Consider the following 12,191-nt stretch of genomic DNA (forward strand, 5'->3'; position numbering starts at 1 on the left):
ATTTAAGACTGGGAAACTGTCTCAGTCCACATCTTCCATCTATTTCCTTGGTTCAGAAGGGAGTGCCATTGCTTATGCAGTCTAAACAGCACTACTCAACCACAGAGGGGAGGTATAAGCAGGCTTGTGGGGTGGGGACAGTGGGGGAAGACAACACCCATGTTTGCAGGAAGTACCAAACAATATTTAGGGGAACAAACCCTAAGGAATTGAGGGAACCCAAAACAGCCTAACAAGGACAGAGTGTGCTCAGTGGGCATGGGAAACTGACTAATTATTGGGTGCAGGTGAGGTAGAAAGACAGTCAGGAGAAGGGATGGAATAATGTATCATGGAGAAGGGCATAGCCAGGGGTGCCAACTTGAATATAATATTCAATGCATGCACACCATTTGAATGGCAATGCCCATCAACTTGGGGGGGGGGCAGCCCTCTCAAATATTTTATTGAGAGGAGCAAACGGACCTCGACCCCTATGAATTGGCTCCTATGGGCACAGCTAAGCAGCCACAACAATGAACTGAAACCCCACCTTTTCATAACCCGAGTACAATAGAAGATTAATATTTAGGTTTTAGCCATTTTTGAACCTATCTTCTGCACTATTCTTTGTGTTGAGCGTTGCCACTGTACATTCACTGCTATTCTCTGCACCTGAAGCCATTTCGTTTTCTGAAAAGAAAGAACCTCATGACACCTTACCAGGACATAAGCTTTCATGGGCTAGCATCCACTTATCATATGCATGAAGTGTAATGCTTGGTTGGCAGGAATATATCCAAATGAGTGTAACGGGTGTGTGGGATGTGATAGTTGAAGTTAAATGGAAATGAAATGTAAAACTGTGACAGTTCAAGCTGAGCTTAAACATAAGCAGAATAAGCACAGTGACCCTTCACAACAGGAAACTATTGTCTCTATTGGGATCCCAGTAAAGATAATTGAAATCAAGTTGCGATTCAGCAGCTTCATGATGGGGTTTCCCTTTGATGCACCGTTTGTTCGGTCAGTAACAATTGCAGTAGGCTTAAATGTGTCCATTTATTCTTTTGCACACAGCCTGGCCAGTTGCAACGAGCACAGCTACCGCTCTGGAAACTGACTGATGTCTCACAACATTCCTACTAAAAAAGAAAGGAGCATTTGGAAATTCATTTGGCAATTCCTCCAAAGGAAGAAAGCAATAACAATCAAATCAAATCAAAACCAAAGGCTTTCCATTCTCTTGTGCATTCCACCTACAAATGCAATCATTTAATAGGATTTTTTTTAAAAGCCAATGAATGGAAAAGCTGGAAAGGGATTTGGGAGTCCAAGCGATCACTCCCAGTTACCCCTGTGTAATCCGCTTCACTGCTTGGTCCATTGAGAACAGCTCACTTTCAAAGGGGGGGGGAATAGGTGTGGTTCTAACAGGTGGTTGAAAGGTCACATGGATGAATTAAATCCACACCCAGGATTTTCAAGGTTGCGTCACATTAAGCCTTATTGCTACACATACCCCTGCACCTGCATGATTAAAGCTGCAGATAACCCTGCTAATCCAAGCTAAAAAGGTAATAACCACTATTCCCCACATCAGAAGTGCTGAAATGAAATCATGTGTGCAATAAACACAAAAACACTTCCCGGCTTAAAATTATGCCCACTCCAGCAATTTTAATATTTCATTTATGAACAACACATCGTTTTAATCCAAATATTATTATTACCCGCTCTGCAGCAGCTCATTTTGCCCCTTCGTTACTGAAGCACCATAAAGCCGCAGCTGACAAGCCTGGCCTGCTGCCCAAAGTGATTTGAGCCTCTCCTCAGCACAGAGCAGAATAAGCACTACAGTTTGCCCTGCCAGTTGCCACAGTGAAATGGTTTCCCTTCAAAAGTACAGTCATACCTCGGTTTGCAACCGCAATTCCCCGAGTTCGTCGTAAACCGAAGGGTGCTTCTGTGCATGCGCAAAGCGCTGATAGAGCGCTTCTGCGCATGCTGCGCAGATCACTTCTGTGCATCCGTGCACCGCAGAACCTGGATGTAAACACTTCTGGGTCCACGACGGTCGCAAACCGATCACTCGCAAATGGAGGCGGTCGCAAACCGAGGTATGACTGTATTCAGGACCCAAGCATGGGGTGTGGTGAACATTTCGCTATGGCCTGGAGATCCAGGAGGATAAACCCACTACCCAGACCCGTCAAAGTGTCCTTATTTTCCAGTCCCAGATTTACAGAAGCCATCTGGGTCTCTCATTTTCAATGGAAAAATGTTGGAGGGTATGGAGTTATGCAACCCCAAGCTATCTGAAGGCAGCCCTGTATAGGGAAGGAATTTTTTAAAAAAGTTTAATGTATTATTATTATTATTATTATTATTATTATTATTATTTATATATGTTGGAAGCTTCTCAGATTGGTTGGGGCAACCCAGTCAGATGGGCGAGGTATAAATAGTAAAAATATTGTTGTTGTTGGCCCGGACAATAGAAGGTGGTTGGTATTGGACCTAGGGCAATCGCTAGAACTGAGTGTGTGCATATACAGGATTTTAGCCCTCGATATGCTTTAAAGTAACAAGGATATACTGTATACTAGTTACAGGTAGGTAGCCATGTTGGTCTGACGTAGTAGACCAGTAGCACCTTAGAGACCAACCAAGTTTGTCATTGGTATGAGCTTTCGTGTGCATGCACACTTCTTCAGATACCTGAAGAATACATACTGTTGGACACATGGAGACAGCATTAATTGCAGTCAAAGAGAACCATGCTATGGTACCATCCTGTTTAAACCTGTAACTGCTTGCCACTGTTAGCTGGCCAAAATTCACCAAAAATGAAAAGAACAAGGGAGCAGCAGCGGCAGCGAAACGGGGGAAGGCCAAAGGCGTAGATGCAATATATGGTAAAGATATGTTATAATTCAGTTGGATTCTACCAGTTTCCATTATTAGGTATGTCTTTTGGCTGCCATATCTAGCTATAAACACAACTAAGGTAGTCAGAAACATACCGTAAGTGGGCTAAACAAAGGAAACAAAAAGAAGCTAAACACCGCCAATCGATCCTCTAGTTTTTCAAAACAGACAAAGCTTTCTGTAGTCTGGCTCAGGCACTACAGTAACTACGGTAGGGAAGTAGATGAACAAAAACAGTATGTAAATGATTCCAATATAGATTCCAATTCTATGGCAACTGATGAAGAAGCAAAGTTGCCAGATAAAATGCCAATTTATATATACATTTTTAAATAGGTAATAGCACCATAAGGTAAAGGTAAAGGGACCCCTGACCATTAGGTCCAGTCGTGACCGATTCTGGGGTTGCGCGCTCATCTTGCATTATTGGCCAAGGGAGCCGGCGTATAGCTTCCAGGTCATGTGGCCAGCATGACAAAGCCGCTTCTGGCAAACCAGAGCAGCACATGGAAACGCCGTTTACCTTCCCGCTGTAGCGGTCCCTATTTATCTACTTGCATTTTGACGTGCTTTCGAACTGCTAGGTTGGCAGGAGCTGGGACCAAGCAACGGGAGCTCACCCCGTCACAGGGATTCGAACCGCCGACCTTCTGATCAGCAAGCCCTAGGCTCAGTGGTTTAACCACAGCGCCACCTGGGTCCCTAATAGCACCATAAGCGACGTTAATTAATGATTTTACAATGAAAAGGTCTAGAAAAATAAAGCTTTAAAACCGTCTTTGTGTGTGTCCCAGTCAGCATGGCCAATGGTTCAAGGATGGCAAGATTTGTAGCCCAAAATTTCTGAAGGGCGCCAAGCTGGAGAAAGTTGCTGCAGAATCATTCATCTCATTCCCACTGATACTTTTTTAAAAAATACAGCCATGCATGAGCACCGAAATACAGGTAGTCACTGAAATTGCTTGTGAGCACCTGCGGTGTCTGGAGGAAAGACAGGTGACTGCAATAAACCATTTGATACAATGAACACTGCTATCACGGTGGCAAAAGCATACTGGGGGAGCCACAAGAGACATCGGTAGCAGTCCGGGTGTGGAAGTGTGCCATCCTATTATGATGACTCTGTCTGCTGCTTGATAAGGCCCAGAGGTTCAGAAGCAGAGCAGCATGCAAAACATCTGGAAATTGGGCCAGGGGAGGCTTGAAAACACCTTTTACCTTGTGACTCTTGCATCTGCTGCCAACAGCTGTAAAATTCATTACCTTCAACCCAGGTAAGGAACCCCTGCCCCGTGAGAGACACGAACTTCTGTTTTTATCATTGCTAAATGTTGTAAGCCACTTTGAGAACTTCCGTAATTATACGAGATATAAGTATTTAAAATAAAATATGAATGAAATGCGAAACTGAAACTCTGTCTAGTGGGTTCTTAATCTTAATGCCTCTCTACCTTTCTCTGCTGAATGCCAAGCTGCACATGCAGACACATTTCTTTATTCCAGACACACACTTGTGACTAATGTATTCCCCATTCTCCAGAGTTTTAAGAGCAGTGTGAACTGCATTTTAGCCACTGGATTTATAGTAGGATTACTTGTCTTTGTTCTCAGCAAATGTATCCAAAATAGGAATGGTTCTTAGGCAAAAGAAAAGGGAAAGGGAAATAGCAACATGGTTCTCGGCACAGATGCTTGCTCTCACAGTTATTCTGCACACTGGAATATATAGCACAAAGCATGCCAATATATTTTTAGTTTTCCTTTTATTTGTTTCCTCTGGTAACACCTGGGGCAAGTCAGAAGGAGAGCACCCAGGGCAAAGTTCTTAAACCATCACTTTGAAAGCTGTTTGTTCTCAAGTTATACAAGGTGAGAATCATTCTCATCATCATCAAAAGCAAAAGACTTATTGGTCCCAAAATGTAGATACGGCAGGTGAATAAAACAGACTAGCAGCAAAATTACTGAAACTGCATAGTAAAGAACGGAGATAGGATTTTGGATAACCAAGATGCTGCTAATGTTTTTCCCTCCATGCAAAGACTCAAGAATTGTGTCCCAAATATGCATGAAGGACAGAAGTCAGTGTGGAAATCAGAAGAATTAGTGGGACACACATAGGAAGAAAGGAAAAAAACCATAGGGTGGAACAGAATATAAACAACTTTTAACCCCAAGTAACATTTAGATGATAAATAAGGAGGGCTGTCAAAGTTTAAATATAATACAAGCATGTTGTGTGGTAGGGTAGTTTCTAGGGGGGGAGTAATTTTCTTCAAGAATTAACCTTGGATTCTTCAAACAATGAGCATAACTGAGCAAGAAGATAACAATGTGTGTGTGTATAAAATGCCTTTTCCATTAATACATTTGAAGACCACCCTCCCCTTCCTTTGAAAGAGTGAAAATTTCCCTTATATTCTAAGAGTACTCTCTAGCTGCTCAAGAATACACCAATTACTATGCAACTGACTGCAGTAATTCCCCAATGAATTAGCCTTTTCAGCAACACAGAATGGACTGGAACAAAACCAAATGCACCGGAAAGTAGACTGACAAGGCAAACTAAGATTTCTACACCCAGGGCTCCCAAAGTTCTGCTGTCCCGTGGGAAATGTTACTAGAAAAGACAGACACTTTATACACTCAACCTTTCCTCACGGTCCCAAGCAATCTGAAGAAACATGTTCCAGGACATCGCGTCCGGGATGGCTTGTTTGGAGTGAAAGAGAAGCAAAAGACTGTGTGAGTTGAACCTTATAACTGTTGTTACTGAGCATATTTTTTTAAAGATGTGGAGTTGCCGATGAGAAAAGCCCCCCCCTAGTCGGACGGAAGGAGTTCTGAATGCGTTCGGAGGATTTATGAGCTGTGACGCACTTTAAATTGGAGCAGCGACCTGAAGCTAAGTTCAGCTATAGGGCAAGGAGATCCATTAATTTACCAAGAGTCTATGGTTTGATGTTTGGGTCTCCTGCCTGGAAAAGCTGTAAATTCTATAATGATCGTAAATCTTCATGGTTATGAGAGAAAAGCGAAAGTGATTTGAGCTTTTTAAGATGGCGCTACTTCGAATTGCTTCAACGCAACAGGAGCTCCATTAAGAAGATTTATGGGGAGGCTGGACTGATTAACTCACACAGGAGAAAGAACATCTGTGAGACTTTGTTTGATATTTATATCAGCAGCTGGGAAACAATCGTGAAAGTGGAAAACATCTATGTGACTGTAAGGGGAAGATCTGGATTATTATGAACTTGAAGGACGATTTGAACTTTAGAAAAAAGACGGCAGTGGACAGTTGCGAGGAATTCCCAATTTCTTGAAGCATGGGAACCCAAATAAAAAATTCTTTAGATGATTTGGCATAACATTCGGTCTGATTGATATATATATGTGTATAATTTGAAATATTGAATGTGATATAATTGGTTTTAATTGGAAAATTAATAAAAATATTTAAAAAAAAAAAAGAAGAAACATGTTCCAGTGAAAAAAATAAAAGACCGGTGCTTCAGAATGTATAATAGAAAAGCACAAAAGTTATATCAAGTAGACCAGAAAGCTGGACTCATACTGTGCTGCCTTTTAGTAACCAAACACTGCAGCTAAAGTGCAAAAATGCAAAAAATCTCAGGTAGGAGATTAGATAACAGTAGCAAGGCTGCATGACTCAAACGCTGATACAGTAGACACAAAATGAAGGCATAATAAATAGTGATCCAAGTGCAGTAACACAAACTGTCCTAGAGATGAGCCTTCTCAGTACATGAGGCTCAAATTGAGGAGGGGGATGTGCATACAGTACTACCGTGTGCCTTCTCCACCCCTAAACAAGGCCGGCCCACTCATGAGGCAAGGTGAGGTGGGATCCACAAGGGCGTCAGATCCAGCCTCCAAGGAAAGCGTTGTCTGCTGCTGCTGCCACCGCAATGGCAACAACAGCCATGGTGTGCTCCTTGGGGGCTGCTTCTTCAGCAGCGTCCCCCCAATGCCGCCTCTACAACAGCCTCTTGGCAAATAGGAGGCGCCGCTGGTCTCCTCCCATCCTTGTTCCTGACGCAGATCTTTATTCCGCCCGCCCCATTCCTTCCTTGGCCAGAAGAAGCAGGGAGTATTTTGTGGTTTATCTCAGCTGCCCAAACGCCCCTGAACTTCCCCCACTGAGCAAGGAGGTCTGAAAGGGGCTCCTTAGCACATTCAGGGGAAAGTGTGTATAAAAGTCTCTGCGCAATGAGGAATTCTGTCATTGCAGAATGCTGTTATTGCAGAATACCCTCTTCTCTAGTTTGAGCCCTTACGTGCCAAATTTCGTTCAGAGGGAAAGGGAACTGGCAACTGTACATTCGTACTGCAACTGCCACGTACAATGGGTTTATGCAAGACTCACATTACGCACGTGGCAAACTGCCTGCAATTTGAACAGTGGCATGAAACACAGCCTCCTGCGTGCCTTTTAAAACTTTGGTCTTAATGCTTCACTCCAGTATGGGACTCTTCAAGTAGTCATTTTTTTTAAAAAAAACACAAACTTGTGAACTTCAGGAAGGCTGCCTTCTCCCTTGGCTCACCGCAACATCCCATTATTATTATTTTAAAAAAGGGTTTGTTTTTTATGGTTCTCCAATGACTCCACACTTCCTCCTCACACAGAAAACTCAGGAACTTAATATATGGCTATTTTGTTGGGACACACAGAAGGAAGCATGCTGTTGCTTCCTAAATTCACTGAACTCTGGGACGCGCCGTAAAATACCCAACATGTCCCATCAAGAACAGTCTTGCTCTTTGACGGGCAATGCAAATCACGCCCGGGTGTTTTCCTCTAAATGTTATCTCAAGGAAGAAGAAACAAAACCTCGGGTACTTTCAGCTGTTTAGATCACTCCACTGCTGATCAAAGAAATGTTCATTCTTTATGAGTTTTAGCTGAAGTTAACAAGATAAGTACTATCCTGAGACAGTGCTTCAGAGGTACAAGGAATCATTAGGTGACCTGAAAAGTTGGGCATGCTTTGTATTGTCATGTAATTCATGCCATGCAGAGATGCTAAGCAACCTCCAATATTTCAAAGCATTAAAGGGAGTGCAACTAAAAAGCTGTGTTGTTTTCCTTCAAGACATATTATTACTACAGAGCACTACACCTATACATCTGAGAGTTCCCGTGCTCTGCGCACTACTTTTGGAAATGCTTGGCATCATTTAAGTGGGATTTTGAGAGTATGACCTTGCACTTAAGGGATGTATTATTAATGGTGATAATGAGACTGGGGAAGCGTGTTTACAATCGAGTTGCCTATTTCCATCCGTTACTGTCATGCTCACCCTGTGCCTCGATATACCACCTGCTTGTCAGCCCCTCAGCTGAGTCAATCACATTATCATGTTCTCACCAGGTTAGTGCTACCAATTGCAGGCATGACAAATTATGACTGTCTTTATCAATTTGGAAGGAAACAGCACTTAAGCCATCCTCAAAGCATGGAAACGTGCAGTTCGGGTAACCTTGATGAAACAATAACAGCATACTTCTGCACTGTGACTTTCAGGAATCAGAGCGGGGCAGGGGAGAGATGGAAGGGCAGTTATATCAGTGTAAAAGAGCTCTAGCCCGAAAAATTAAGCCAGTATTAAGTAATTTTCATTTATTCAGGTGCAGATGTCTCCCTATTGATAATTCAAAATGATCCCTTTTATTTGCAAGCAAGAGCTCTGAGCATGACCCAAGTATAAAGGACCCCTGGATAGTTAAGTCCAGTCAAAGGCATCTATGGGGTTGTGGCGCTCATCTCGCTTTCAGGCCAAGGGAGCCGGCATTTGTCCGCAGACAGCTTTCCGGGTCATGTAGCCCGCATGACTAAACCGCTTCTGGCGCAACGGAACACCGTGACGGAAACCAGAGTGCAGGGAAACGCCATTTCCCTTCCCGCTGCAGCGGTACCTATTTATCTGCTTGCACTGGCATGCTTTCAAACTGCTACGCTGGCAGAAGCTGGGATAGAGCAACAGGAGCTCACTCCGTCGTGGGAATTCAAACCACCGACCTTCTGATTGGCAAGCCCAAGTGTAGATAAGCTTCTCCATTCAGTTCAAGAACTGAGGGATACGGTAATCAGTGTGCACATCTGCTCACATAAGGATTGACTCAATTCCACAAAGAGGCTTAGTATCCCTTCTCCCTATCAGCCTAGATAGCTCAGTTGGTTAGAGCGTGGTGCTGATCATGCCAAGGTTGCAGGTTCAGTCCCTGTATGGGACAGCTGCCTGTTCCTGCACCGTAGCAGGTTGGGCCCTCAGACCTATGATTCTATCAGAATGCTTTAGCACACCTCAGCTGAAGAACAGTCACCTAGGCAAGCTCCACTCCTCCCTTTCCCATGGATAAAAGCTGGCAGGATTCCTGGCTGCCCAAAGCAGCTCAGCCCCACAAAAAAGCTAGCAAGAGAAGGGATCTGAAAAACACAATTTTTCATTTGGCCAACTACGAACTGTGGACACTGCATCTTCATTATCAATTTTTTTTTGATGAAAAGATACTAAGTTGCTCTTAAAAAGGTGAAAGGTAAAGGGACCCCTGACCATTAGGTCCAGTCGTGACTGACTCTGGGGCATGACAAAGCCGCTTCTGGCAAACCAGAGCAGCACATGGAAACGCCGTTTACCTTCCCGCTGTAGCGGTTCCTATTTATCTACTTGCATTTTGATGTGCTTTCGAACTGCTAGGTTGGCAGGAGCTGGAACCAAGCAACGGGAGCTCACCCCGTCACAGGGATTCGAACTGCCGACCTTCTGATCAGCAAGCCCTAGGCTCAGTGGTTTAGCCCACAGCGCCACCTGGGTCAGATCAATAAATATGGTGGCAGCATACCAAGGTTGTGTATATTTTGAACCTTTGGGTCATGAAAATTGCACAAGGATACAGGAGAGGTTAGGAGGAAAGGATCAGCACGAGACCCAGGCTGTAGCAAACCTCCATCAAATTAACTTGAAAAGGCTTTAGGAATGTTGTTACTTAACAGTAACATCCACACGCTGGTGACATTTCAGTTCAACAGTACACAGAGAAAACCTGAAATTTCACCCTCAGGGTCAGGGTTTAAAGAAAATTCCTGACCAAATGATGCCCTCCCCCTCCTCAGGTTGAATGAGTCCTTTGTCAATCTGGAGACATTTCTTACCCTTTTATGATTTTTAAGGCTAAAATTTCAGGAGACAAACCACCATAATTTTTGTGAGACCTTGTGACCCCATTCTATACTGCAAAAAGAAGTAATGATCTTGCCATCAAATGCAGGCTCCTTTCAAAGTAATATTTTAGCAGAGTCTTTGAACTGATTTATCAATGGGAAGAGAATGCTGAATAAAACCTGACAATTTTAGAAGCAGGCTGTGGACTTTTAATTCAGGGAACATTTTGTTATTTCTGCTACCTGAGACTGGTAGTGTGAACTGTGTCATGGTGACAGTTTTAGACATTACATGGAACTTTGACTAAAATAAGACATGTAGTTCTTGTATTTTCTGTTTCAAGTGACTGAGGCTTTATGGTCAGAACCTGACCACTATAAATGGCTCAAGAGGAGAGTGAAAGGAGATATGATAGCCATCTTCAAATATCTGATGGGCTGACACATGGAGGATAGAACAAGCTTGTTTTCTCCTGCTCTGGAAGGTAGGACCAATGGCTTCAAATTGCAGGAGAGAGAGAGAGAGAGAGAGAGAGAGAGAGAGAGAGAGAGAGAGAGAGAGATAAATAGTCTGGTCCGTGACCAAAATGCTCAAGGTAGACAGGACAAAGCCGTCCTGAAGAACAATTCTTGCTGCCATCACTGGATAGTGCAAACTCCTGACACACTTTTTTCAATACCTGAGAACTGTCAAGCTATTATCTCGTCTACTCTCAGTTAAACATACTTAGTTCCTTCAGCTTTCTCTGCCATTTTTCTGTCTTTTCCTGAAATATGTTTAAAGTGTCAAATCTTTCTAGAGTTTTGAGAACAAAGTAAGATGCTTACATTTGATCCAGTGAAGTTTTGGAATCTGTGCTATATAAATCATGAATAGTGTATCCTAAATCTTAGACCAGTTGCTTCTATTAATGCAATCTAAAACTGATTATCCTGTTGTGTTGATCACTCAGTAACTTCTCGATCCTACTTATTAATGATTCGGCTTCACAAGTTATTCTCCATCTGGAGGAGCAAACCTGGGTTTATCACAGAATGTTTGGCTGCAGCTGCTTGTGATCTGATGACTGTAACTGTATGATGTTCCTTCAAACATTTCCATCTCACAGTTTCTTTAGGTATACCTCTGTGATTGTTGCAAGTGAACAATTAAATACAGGCATCCCCAAATATTATTTCTTATATCCCATTAACATTTAAACACTTAAATCTAATTCGCCCCCCCCCTTCCCTGGACTCAGGGTCTCCCAGATGAATCAGCCAGTTCTCTTTTCTCTAATGAGCAGGCTTCCTCAAACTTGCCCTCCAGATGTTTTTTGGCCTACAACTCCCATGATCCTTAGCTAGCAGGACAGTGGTCAGGGATGATGGGAACTGTAGTCTCAAAACATCTGGAGGGCCAAAGTTTGGGGATGCCTGATTAAATATATGCACATTCAATTTATCCTGATTGATCATTGTTTTAGCAGCCCAGCTTTCTAATTTAATGAGATAATTTTGTGCTTTGGCCAGTCCTTGGAGCAGAAACTTGGGTCATTTCACAAATGGGGAAATGTACACTGTCTTACCTATTTAACCACCGCAACCAATGCAGCTGATGTGGACCTCATCAGCCATACAAAATATTTGTAAAAATTGCTAGAAAAATTGAACCACTTCATATTCCAGGTACTCCCCAACAATTATGGGGCCAGTTTACACATGATAATAACACTAATTTACAGAACCAGTTGCTGGCAGCATAATAATGAAAGATTTCTTTGTTTACTGTAAGTCCGTTTTCTTAAGCATTCCAAGCACCCCGTCACTTATATTTTACAGTCGCATTTTATAGCTCAACTACGTGGCATTCTTCAACGCCTCATAACTGATTTTAATGTTACTGTTTATCAATAAGAATCCCAAGAGTTGCAATCTTCCCCGTTGTTTTTTGCACTTGGGTGCACATGTCTAATATTTTTACTTACTAAAAAGGAGATTTGCAAAGCTCTCACAGTCAGTTTCACCTTCAGGACATCTTAATCAGATAAAACCAAAGGCAGGTAATTTCCCCTTGCATGACACCCAATTACCTATTTCCCCTCGGAGCAT

General features: G+C 42.8%; 1 protein-coding gene across 1 annotated transcript in view; it reads right to left on the bottom strand.

Moving 5' to 3' along the window:
- Positions 1 to 12,191, bottom strand: part of SLC44A1 (solute carrier family 44 member 1) — an 81,795-nt gene that overhangs the window by 60,524 nt on the left and 9,080 nt on the right. The gene's annotated exons all lie outside the window — the stretch shown is intronic.

This window comes from Zootoca vivipara, chromosome 16 (assembly GCF_963506605.1).
Source record: "Zootoca vivipara chromosome 16, rZooViv1.1, whole genome shotgun sequence".
Taxonomy (NCBI): domain Eukaryota; kingdom Metazoa; phylum Chordata; class Lepidosauria; order Squamata; family Lacertidae; genus Zootoca; species Zootoca vivipara.